At 40.1% G+C, this 12,855-nt stretch overlaps 1 pseudogene; it reads left to right on the top strand.

The window, feature by feature from the left end:
• Positions 1-274: 274 nt before the first annotated feature.
• LOC148116702 (mitochondrial inner membrane subdomain organizer 1 pseudogene) lies at positions 275-1,269 on the top strand (annotated as a pseudogene).
• Positions 1,270-12,855: the final 11,586 nt, after the last annotated feature.

Genomic DNA, 12,855 nt, shown 5'->3' with positions numbered 1-12,855 from the left:
TATTGCTTAGCGCATTGTAAACCGCCCTGAGTCTCCGGAGAAGGGCGGCATATAAATCAAATTAAAAAAAAATGTTTTTCACTACAAAGTAAAAGCTTTGTTAAACCAGTTTGTATGTATTGTATTCATTGCTCTCAGTACCGTTTCTCTGTGCACTTACTCTGCTGGTTGGTAACACAACAATATCCTTAACACAGCAACCTTCATAAACTACTTTGCTGGTCAGTAACCCTTTTATGTTAGGGCATGAGGAAGCGACGGCTGGTAGGCGATCATGGCCGGGTAGCGGGGCAGAGAGCTGCCAAATTATGTCGTGCATCTTTCCGAGTGGGCAGACGCACATCTCACCCTCATCCAGAACATAAGTACCGGATTGGCAATAGTTAGAGTGACTGTACTTGCAAAGAGTATCAAATTGACAGCCAAATTCACGAATGCTTTGGAAATATATCCCGAATTTATAGAGAAAAATGTTGAGCTACGTGGACAATTATGACAAATAACCGAACAAGGATTAGAAATTGAACAAGTACCTATTACCCTTCCAATCATTTCCTCTCTGCAGAAAAGATGCTTGCTGGTGTGGAGTTAACGTCTGATGGAGTAATCTGCTTAAAAGAAGAAATGAAACCTTCACAAATGATTTGGTTCCAGCTTTTGGGCAGAAAAGAATCAGCACTTGATTGCTTCGTAATAGTAAATAAGGGGAGATTTTCCAGTATTTGTCTAAATGAAGAAATCTTGCAATGAGGGTTTGGCAAGACAGTCTGTACTGAAGGGTTGGCTCATGAATCCCAGATACTGGAAGCTTCACAAGAGGCTACTTCAAGCAGAAATGAAAGTTGTGGAAAAAAAGAAAGGAATCTGGAAAGAATAGACATTCATTGAAAAGCTCAAAGAACACATAAGCAATTATAAATTTATCCAAAAATTAAAGCAGTTTGCAACATGGTTGAGAATCCGGCTATGAAAACAATTGCTTGGAATACCCTAAATGGAGCAGAGTAGCATTGTGTTAGTATCTGTGAAAATCATGTAACTAAGTTCTTAAGAAGATGAAAACATCTGATACCTATATCTTAAGAAAATGTACATATACAATACACATAATTATTGTTAAAAGTTTTAATCTATTAAGCTTTTTCACAAGGAAGAACACTCTTTAGACTGTCTAACTCTCCCAGAGAAAAAAGCACAAAATATAATGTAAATATAAAGGAAATATGGAATTACTGGTGATGTATTTTACAAAGATTGCACGCAACAGGGCAAAAAAAAAAAAAAAGCAAGGACTGGTCTCCATTATTACATTTTGTGCAAAAAAATTTGGCCAGCTTTTTTATGATAGGGCAGCCATAATGCTGATGTTTGACCTTTGGCAACATTATACGTGTGTCTAGATGCTGAATTTGGCTTCATTTGGGAGACTGCTTTCTGGCTTCAGTTTATGATGGCAGAATTATTTAATGCTCTTGTGACAAATTGTCTGATTTAGGTTCATACTGGCTGGAGATGATTAGCTAATAATTATGTAAATTAGCCCCATAAATATTGTGGATTTTGTGCTGTCTGTTCTAGAGGTGATTCTTAATGGATATCAAGATACTATACACATTCTATAAATATCAAAGTGTAGTAATTGCAATTCTTGGTTCGTTGCTCCTATAACTATACCAGGTTTCTTTCAGAAAAGGTAGAAATTATACCAGCCAAACTATCTTATTTGTACATACTGTGTGCTCTCTGTGGTCTGTGTCCGTGTGGCTTCATTCCTTTGTTCTGTTCATTTCTCTTTACTTCGTGATGCCACATGGAAGTATTAAATGCAGCTGCCTGTATAATAATTTGTTTATCAAAGAGAATAACAAATTTCAGAGAGACCAATGTGTTCAAGAGTCAGTATTACTGCTTATGTTTTATAGACCTTTTAACATTTTAAGTGACGAAGAAGGAAATGACATTGAAATTATGGACTTGTGCTCAAGGCAAGTTTGTGTTATTTGAATGTAAAGATTAATTGACTGGATCATAAGATGTGATCATATGAATAGATTTACTTTGGTTAAACATTATGTATTACTTTGTGTTCTGAACCGCTTATTTATTTATATGCTTAACTAGCACTTAACAACATTTTGAATGGTCTTGCCAATGTAGGTAATATAGAGAGAGACTATATCTACATTGAGAATTAAATCTTATAGAAATATTTTTTTTGCTGATCTGTATTGTCTTAAAATTAGTTTAATACAAAGAAATAAATATCAATATATGAAATGCAGTTCTTCCATCCCCCTAATATAGTTATTTTTCCTTGTAACTTTAGTTATGCCAGTAGTAATTTTAATATTAGTAGAAAGACAACTCTGCTCCAAATTAAATAAAGTAGGGTTAGCTAATTTTGTGTAAAATTAGACATTGTGGGTTATGAACTGTTTGATGGTTTAGTGCAGTAAGTAAAGTCAGCTTGTGGCTTATTCAACAAACTGTGTTTAAGGGATCTGTGCTCAACTAGCTTGCTCTTGTGCTTAAAGGCACCCGGCTAGAAAATGAGAGATTGTGAGTTCTAGTCCTGTCTTAGGCATGAGAGTCAGTTGGGTGACATTTTGGGCCAGTCATTCTCTAGTCACTGAGACAGAGAGAGTGACTACCTCAAGGTCACCCAGCTGGCTTTGTGCCTGGGGCGGGACTAAAACTCACAATCTCCAGTTAACCACTATACCCAAGTGGTTCTCTTGGGTATAATATGTCCAATGCATTTTTCATTGTCTTTAGGGATCAGGTTCTCTCATTGTTCTCATAGAATGTGTTTAAAGTGTGTTATTCAATTAAAAAACACTTTTCAGATCTGAATGATGACTTAAAGAGATCTTATGAGTATTAAAAACCTGTCTTAAGAGTAACCCTTTTAGGTTGGCCTGCATTAGTAATCATAAAACCAGCAAGAGAAGCAGGAGCCTTCAAAAAATTGACATACTTTTCATAGTATAATTGTAAGATGGTTCTGATAAATTTGCATAGGCATTCATAGGGAACAATAAAGTGATAAACTACTGAACTACTGTCTGTTAAACTACTGAAGTTCGCAGATGACACAACAGTGATTGGTCTCATTCGAGACAATGATGAATCCGCATACAGACGGGAGGTTGAACTAGCCTCATGGCGCGACCGGAACAATCTGGAACTGAACACACTCAAAACCGTAGAAATGGTGGTGGACTTTAGGAGAAACCCTTCCATACTTCCACCTCTCACAATACTAGACAACACAGTATCAACAGTAGAGACCTTCAAATTTCTAGGTTCTACCATATTGCAAGATCTAAAATGGACAGCTAACATCAAAAACGTCATCAAAAAAGCACAAGAAGGTCCTTTCTGCGCCAACTCAGAAAGCTCAAATTGCCCAAGGAGCTGCTGATACAGTTCTACAGAGGAATTATTGAGTCTGTCATCTGCACCTCCATAACTGTCTGGTTTGATTCTGCAACCCAACAAAACAGATATAGACTTCAGAGGATAATTAGAACTGCTGAAAAAACAATTGCTACCAACCTGCCTTCCATTGAGGACCTGTATACTGCATGAGTCAAAAAGAGGGCTGTGAAAATATTTACAGACCCCTCACATCCTGGACATAAACTGTTTCAACTCCTGCCCTCAAAACGATGCTATGGAGCACTGCACACCAGAACAACTAGACACAAGAACAGTTTTTTCCCGAACACCATCATTCTGCTAAACAAATAATTCCCTCAACACTGTCAAACTATTTACTAAGTCTGCACTACTATTAATCTTCTCATCATTCGCACCACCCATCTCCTTCCACTTATGACTGTAGGACTGTAACTTTGTTGCTTGTATCCTTACGATTTATATTGATATTGTTTCCTGATTGCTTATTTGTACCCTATGACTATCATTAAGTATTGTACCTTATGATTCTTGATGAACATATCTTTTCTTTTATGTACACTGAGAGCATATTGCCTGTGTGTCCAATCACACTTGGCCAATAAAAAATTCTATTCTATTCTATTCTATTCTATTCTGTTCTGTTCTGTTCTGTTCTGTTCTGTTCTGTTCTGTTCTGTTCTGTTCTATAATAGAAGATATAGATCCTCAGCTTGACCACTAGCACACACACACAAAAAACCCCAATCATTACTGAGGGAAACAATTAAAACTTCTACGGAAGAATTGAATTTAATAGACTTCTGGTGTTTAAAATATTCAACTAAAAATAAATATGCATTTTGTTCAAGCATGCACCAGAATTTTTTTAGGCTTGATTTTTTTTAATATCATTGACTTTAATCACCAAATTCAAGAATGTAATATTGATGTTTGTTATGCATACAATCATAGTGTTGCTGTTGTTAGTTGCAAAGTCATGTCCGACCCATCGTGACCCCATGGACAACATTCCTCCAGGCCTTCCTGTCCTCTACCATCCCCTGGAGTCCATTTAAACTCACACCTACTGCTTCAGTGACTCCATCCACCACCTCATTCTCTGTCGTCCCATTCTTCTTTTGTCCTCAATCTTTCCTAGCATTAGGCTCTTTTCCAGTGAGTCCTTCCTTCTCATTAAGTGGCCAAAGTATTTCAGTTTCATCTTCGGGATCTGATCTTCTAAGGAGCAGTCAGGATTGATCTCCTCTAGGACTGACTTGTTTGTTCATCTTACAGTCCAAGGGACTCGCAGGAGTCTTCTCCAGCACCATAGTTCAAAGGCCTCAATTCTTTGGCACTCAGCCTTTCTTATGGTCCAACTTTCACAGCCAATCATAGTGTGGTTACTTTGAAATTTGTGTTTCAGAAGCTGTTTAAGACAGGGATGTCAAACTCAATTTCATTGAAGGCTGTATTAGAGTTGTTTTTAACCTCAGGGGGTCTGGGTGGCGGCGTCCAGATGGCCAGCTTGACATCACTTGTGCAGCTCCCAAGGGCTCCATTTTTGGCTGTGACAGCCTCCTGCAGCCCTCTGCCAGTAAAAGGTGTCATCGAGCACAGCCTTCCCGAGCTCCGTTTTCACTGACAGAGCCACCTGGGCTGATCTTCGCTGTTTCCAGGGTGGCTCTGTGGGCCAGATCGAAGCACTTGAGCTCATTCCCAGTTCCTGGACAGCATAACTTTGGAGGCCTGGGACTTTAGCTATGCTAGTGAATGGCAGGTTGGTCAATACCGGTAATAAGGCTCCCCTTATCAAGATCTCATAGAGGAGAAGTGAGCCAACCTGGCATGCATCACTGAGACCTGGCTAACTCTGAAAGGAGGTGTTTCCCCTTCAGAGATGTGCCCAGGCAGGTTTAAGGTTTGGCACCAGTTGAGACCCCAGAGAAGGAGAGGTGGAGTGAAAGTGGTCATCCAGAGTTCTCTTCACCTTCAGGTGCCTGGCTCCCCAAGTATTATGGGATCAGTTAGGATTGTTATTAGTGTACTAGTTTCCGGCTGTGTAGCAACTTTTCTGCTTGAACTCCTCTTGGTTTGGCTTCAGAAGCAGCCCAGAAGTTCATAGCCACCATGGCAGCCATGAGCCTGTCCCAGATTATCTTGGGTCCAATTCAGGACAATGGTCACACATCAAATATGATCTTTTTGTCAGAGCAATGGCAATGTGATTTGGTGGGGGATCTAACATTATCCCCCCTGTCATGATCAGATCATACCTCGGTGTCCTTGGGATTCTCCTATATTATCCCCCTTCACAGGGAGGCCAGATCCATTTAAGCGGTTCACCTGACAACTAATGAATTCAAATGAGTTCCAGAGAGAACTGGGGGATATCCCAGAGGCCTTCCTACATGGCCTTGCTGAAGCCTTGATATAATCTTGGAATCAAAGGATGGCCAAGCTCTGAACCAGATCACTCCTGTGTGGCCTCTCTTAATCTATCACTCCTAACTTTCCCCATGGTTAACAGAAGAGACATGGGTTCTGAACACTCAGACCACTGCTGGAAGAAAACAAAGGGTGATTCCTATTGGACCCAACAGCTGCTATTTAAGACTTACCCCATGGTAATAAGAGCAGTGAAACATCATTATTTCATATTGCATTTGCAGTGTGTCACCTGTTGTCCCTGTTCCAGACCACAAGATCCTTCCTGGGACAGGAGACTTTGGGTGTTTATCTTCAAGGCCATGCAGAGGAATTTGTTCAATACCTGACAAACAAAGTCACTTGGATTCATTTTCAGTTGGAACCATGTGTGGTGCAAGTCCATGTGAGATTTCCTGGGGGAAAGTCTGGAAACAGTTTGATTCTTTGGATCTGGTAAAGCAGACAAGGTCCTCAAGGTCGATTAAATGCTTGTCCCTCCTAATATCCAAATTATCTAATATTTTATTTTTCATAATAAATTCCCAACATCTAATGAATCTCTAATCTATCAAAGCAGGCAGTAGTAACAATTCAACACAATTAATGATGGCGCCTGATGGATCCTGATAGGTTCCAGATGGAGCTTGGGCCATTCCCTGAGGCTGTGGCTCACGACCCGGCTGAAGACCTGGTGGCCGCCTGGAGCTTTGGACCGTGTCGTGCCTTTGCGGCCTCTGACCCGCCGCCGATCTCACTTAGCTCCCTGGTTCTCCAAGGAGCTGAGGGAGATGAAGCGCCGGAAAAAATGCCTAGAGAGCAGTTGGAGGGCTAGCCTTTCCGAATCTGACCGAACACTGGTAAGGTCTCATATTAAGACCTACCTAGTGGCGATAAAAACAGCAAAGTTTAATTATTCTTCTGTTCTTATCGCGTCTGCAGATAACTGCCCAGGGTGACCCGCTTCCTGCTCCATCTGGGAGCGCAGGAGGACCCATTGAAGGGCAAGGCTGAGGATTTTGTGCAGTATCTGCATGACAAAGTCGCTCAAATTCGGGAAGGCCTGGACTCTGACTGGGTAGATACAGGCGGGGTGACGGAGACAGGTCTTGAGAATGTTATCTGGGAGGAGTTTGACCCAGTGACCCCTGAAGACATGGACAGAATTCTGGGTAGACTTAGTGCAGCCACATGTTTATTGGACCCGTGTCCCTCCTGGTTGGTGCTGGCTTCCTGGGAGGTTACACGAGGCTGGCTCCAAGGGGTTGTTAACGCTTCTTTGAGAGAGGGCTACTTTCCCGCTGCCTTGAAAGAGGTGGTGGTGAGGCCTCTCCTCAAGAAGCCCTCCTTGGACCTGGCTGTTTTAGCAAATTATCGTCCAGTCTCCAACCTTCGCTTTGTGGTGAAGGTTGTTGAAATTGTGGTGGCGCGACACTTCCCCCAGTACCTGGATGAAGCGGTCTATCTCGATCCGTTCCAGTCGGGCTTCAGGCCTAGGCACAGCAAGGAAATATACATATACAAAAGTATGAAGGCTATTGCTTAACGCATTGTAAGCCGCCCTGAGTCTCCGGAGAAGGGCGGCATATAAATCAAATAAAAAAAATGGCATTGGTCGCATTAGTTGATGATCTCTGGAGGGCTCGGGACAGGGGATGTTCCTCTGTCCTGGTCCTGTTAAATCTCTCAGCGGCTTTTGATACCATCGACCATGGTATCATACTGCGCCTTGTATGTGGGGTGCCGCAGGGGTCGGTCCTCTCGCCTCTTCTGTTCAACATTTATGTGAAGCTGCTGGGTGAGATCATCCGTGGTTTCGGAGTGAAGTACCATCAGTATGCTGATGACACTCAGCTGTACATCTCCACCCTGGGCCACCCCAATGATGCCCTTGACGTGATGTCCCGGTGTCTGGAGGCTGTACAGATCTGGATGGGGAGAAACAGGCTCAAGCTCAACCCTTCCAAGACCGAGTGGCTGTGGCTTCCAGCATCCCCATATAGTCAGTTGGTGCCATCTCTGACTATTGGGGGCGAGTCGTTGGCCCCCACAGAGAGGGCTCACAACTTGGGTGTCCTCCTGGATGCACAGTTGTCTTTGGAAGAACATGTGACGGGCGTGGCCAGGGGGGCTTTTTATCAGGTTCGCTTGATTCACCAGTTGCGTCCCTTTCTGGATTGGGACTCCTTACGCACGGTCACTCATGCCCTCATCACTTCCAGCCTGGACTACTGCAATGCTCTCTACATGAGGCTCCCCTTGAAGAGCACCCGGAGGCTCCAACTGGTCCAGAATGCAGCCCCGTGGGTGATTATGGGCACGTCATGGTGCTCCCATGTAACACCTCTCCTGCGTGAGCTGCACTGGCTCCCGGTGGTCCTCTGGGTGTGAGTCAAGGTGTTGGTGACCACCTTTAGAGCGCTCCATGGCTTAGGGCCAGGATATTTACGGGACCGCCTTCTGCCACCGAGAGCCTCCCACCGGCCAGTACGCTCCCACAGAGAGGGGCTCCTCCGGGTGCCGTTGGCCAAACAATGCCGAGTGGCGGCCCCAGGGGGAGAGCTTTCTCTGTGGGAGCACCTGCCCTCTGGAATGAGCTCCCCCTGAAGATGCGGATGATTCCAGACTTACGTACTTTCCGTTGGGCCCTCAAAACCTTTTTATTTCATCAAATCGGGCTGGCCTAATCTCTCCAATTGTGTATTTTAATTTGGATTTTTAATGGGGGATTTTAACTGTCGGGCCAAATTGTTTAATTCATTTTAAAATTGTTTTTATATTTTGTATTTGATGTTTTTTACTTCTGGCTGTTCACCGCCCTGAGTCCTTCGGGAAAAGGGCGGTATATAAATTTAAATATTAAATTAAATTAAATTAATTACAGAAATTACATTTCCATCCTCATGCTAATTATGGGATCCTAGGAAGATTCTAGTATTAAAATTATGAGGAATACTACCTTCATTTTTTGAAAACATTATTACTCATAAAATAAATTCCATACATTTTAAATTCCTCAAACATGATACAGAATAAATTATGATATACCATTGATATATGACAGTAGAAAATTTATCTAGAATGCATAAGTATACTTCAAATCTATATTGGAATGTGAACAACAAGAAGGGTTATTTTATCATGCTGGGATGTGCAAAAAACTTAGAAGGTTTTGGGGTCAGAACACTTTAAAGATTAATATACAACTGAAACTAGAAACCTCCACAGAGTTGAGAACATTGTTTTACATACATACATACATACATACATACATACATACATACATAAAATTATTGAACAGTCAGTGATGGAAGGAACAGATAATACCTACAACAGAGGAATGGTTGGTGAACGTGATAGAACTGAGATGGCCAAATTGACCTGTTTGATGAGAGAAAAGACAATTATCTATATTTATTGCTGACTGGAAAGGACTTTTTGTTTAAAACAGAAATACATACTTACACACTATGGTTTTGACAAGTAGGTAGGATAGGTTAGAGAAAGAAGAGAATCACTGTTGCCGTAATTCGAGGATCAGACTCAATAATAAATTCAGACTTCTTATATTCAAACAGAAGATAGTTTATTTACAGAAGGCATTCTTTATTCACAGAGTGATTGCAGAAAGAAGCCAGGAGAATGAGTGTGCATCATCTTTTATACCAGGGAGGCGGGATTAGAAGTGGGGAGTGGTTAGTGAGGAATACATTAGAAAGGAGAGAATGAGTTAACTCTTGACACTCTATGGATATGTGTTTCTTTCATTCAAGAATGAGGCATTTATACATGACAAATCCCCCTCTAAATGCCGATTCGACACACAACAATAATTACATTCAGAATTAGGATAATATCGAACACACAATTTTGAAGTTAAATATTTATGTTGTTTGGATTGTAAAGGTTTGGTCAATATATCAGCTATTTGTTCTGTAGTGTCACAATGAATAGCTTTGATGAACCCATTTACAGATAATTGTCTTACATGTTTGTATTTGATATCTATATGCCTAGACCTTTGGCCAATAGCGTCTGCTCTCGATATTTCTATTGCGGCTTTATTATCTTCATATATAGTGAAGGGTTGTGATGGACTCTTCCAAACATTAGTCAATAAATCATTGAACCAGATGAGGTTATTAGATGCTTTTGACAGACAAATATACTCTGCTTCAGTGGTTGAAGTAGCTACTAAATTCTGTTTCCCAGTATACCAGTAGACTGGGCAGTTGTTAAGGAAGAATACATAACCGGAAGTGCTCTTCCTACTCTTAGTGTCACCTGCCCAGTCAGCGTCAGCATAACAAGTGAGGATAGGCTCTTTAACATTGTTTTGTTCTAATAATAGACAGAAATCTAAACTGTGTTTCAAATATCTCAATACTCTCTTAACTGCTTCCCAATGGTAAATTAGAGGTTTACTGACATATCTAGACAATAAATTAAGGGGTAGAGCAATATCAGGTCTGGTCCAATTAGCAATATACAAAAGAGAACCGATAACTGATCTATAAAGCGTATTGTCATTAAATTCAGGAGATGATTCATTCATATTTTTTATGAAATCAGTCTGCATTGGAGTGTCACAAGGTTTTGCATTATTCATATTACATTTGTTCAAGAGCTCAATTATTTTATCTTTTTGTGATAAACTAAATCCTTTCTCGGTCTTACTGATGTGTACTCCAAGATATTTGTTTACTTTCCCCAATGACTTTAATGAGAAATGTTCTCCTAGTTTTGTTACAAAAATATCTCTCTTGTCTTTATGTTTGCCAATATACAAAATGTCATCCACATAAATTAATACAAATTCTAATGATTCACCTTCTCTTCTAACAAAAAAACAATTATCTGCCGTTGTGGCATTGAAGTTCATGGTCTTGAGTACGTTGACCAAGCATTCATACCAACATTTGCCGGATTGCTTTAATCCATACAAACTTTTGTTCAGTAACCATGTATCATTTCTATTTGTGTTTTTGCTGTGTGGAGCTCTTACATAAATTTCTTTATCAAGTTTGGCATATAGATATGCAGTTTGTATATCATATTGAAAAACTTCAAGATTAAGAGCTGAGGCTATCACTAAAGCTGTCTTAACACTTTCAGTTCTCACTGTGGGAGAATATGTGTCGGTATAATCCTCAGGGTATCTTTGAGCAAAACCCTGTGCTACTAATCTTGCTTTATATAGTGTGTTACCCTCTTCTACAGTTTTAATCTTAAATATCCATCTAGTGCCTATAACTGTTTTATCCTTTGGGACTGGTGCTGGAGTGAATACGTTGAGTTCTCGTAAGCTGTCCATTTCTTTGGCCATGGCTAGTTCCCATTTGTTTCTTTCTTCCAAAGGGAGTTTTAATACATCTTCATAAGTGTTTGGTGTTGGTGTTTCATAACCCATGAATCTAAGCCTTCTGGACACATTATCCCCCTTACGCCTTAATTGTTTTGGTATATGTACATCTGCTGTAACTCCAAACACATGCATGTGGGCTATCTTAGGTTTTTTACTATACATCAATTCGTATGGTGTTTTGTTTATGACGCTAGACCAAAGTCGGTTGAGTGTATAATTGGAATATAACAGGGCTTCTGACCAGAAATGCTTACCTAAACCTGCATCCTCTATTGTACACCTAATCATGGTTTGTAGTGTTGAGTTTCATCGTTCTACTACTCCATTTTGAAAAGCAGAGAAAGGACTAGAGGTGAAATGTAACATTCCCTTTGATTTTAACCACTGAGAGAATTCTCTTGACATGAATTCAGACCCTCTATCTGTCATGATTTGTTTGATTTGTATGTGATGTTGTGTTTCTACACGTTTATAAAATTCTTTAAATTTTTGAAATGTTTCATCTTTATGTTTTAAGGTGTAAACAAAACCATAACGACTGAAGTCGTCTACAATAGTGAGAAAATATCGTTTTTTGTATGTAATTGATGGAGTTAATGGACCAACTAGATCCATATGCACTAGATTAAAAATATGATTTGATGACCTTGTTGCCTTTTTGGGTCTGGGCTTAGTTTTCAGTTTTGAAGACTTACATACTGAACATTCCAGGTAATTATTACAGTCTTTTATTTTAACACCTTCAGCATGTTCACTCATTTTTTGTATTACAGGAAAACTGGCGTGTCCTAATTTTCTATGTAATATGTGTGCACATTCATCATGAATTGGCTTTCCAATTATGGGTTTTCTGTTTATGTGTGTATTGTTGTCAGATGTAGTTTCATCATCATGTTCTGGTTCATGTTCTTCATTGTCACTATCTATATCATTTTCTGTTTCTGTGTTAGTGTTAGTTTCTATGCTTGAATTAATGTTGTGTAACCATTTTTCTTCTGTAATTAAGTATGGTAGGTCTCCTTTAGTAATTATATTACCTATGTTCATTTTGTTTTTCTCTAGAGTTACTTTTCCCTTTGAGAATATTATATTTACGTTTGAGTCCCTGCTTAGCTTTACTGCACTGAGAATATTGTGAGGTATTTTGGGTATTAATAGTACCACCTCTATTTTCCCTAGACCGGGTAATTCTACATTTCCTCTTCCAACAACTTGGACTTCCTCTTGGTTAGCTACTTTAATTAAAAATTTATCTTCGACGAAGGAAGATAATATTTTCTTATCATGTGTAGTGTGATTTGTTGCTCCGGAATCAATGAGCCAAGCATTGTCTTTTGAATCTTGATTTTTGATTATTGTGTGTTTATCTATTCCGTACAATGATCTGGATTTCCTGTCCCTTGAGTTGTCTCTGCCCCCTCTATGTTCTCTAAAGTTTGGTGAATTTCTGTGTCTATATCTGTCAATGGATGATTGTCTATCATGATATCTGTTTCTTGTGTCATGTCTTTGTCTCTCTCTAGGAGGTTTTGGACAGTCTCTCCTATAATGTTCTTTAGACCCACAGTTATAACACTCTATTGTGTCCTGATGCCTGTCTTGGAATACTACCCTTTTGATCTGTCTATGCTCTTTATGTACACTGTAGCGGCTTCTTCTCA

This window comes from Pantherophis guttatus, chromosome 1, assembly GCF_059756535.1.
Source record: "Pantherophis guttatus breed Tessera chromosome 1, ASM5975653v1, whole genome shotgun sequence".
In the NCBI taxonomy this organism is placed as follows: domain Eukaryota; kingdom Metazoa; phylum Chordata; class Lepidosauria; order Squamata; family Colubridae; genus Pantherophis; species Pantherophis guttatus.
Note: the sequence above shows the minus strand (reverse complement) of the source record. Positions and strands in the feature narration are given on the sequence as shown.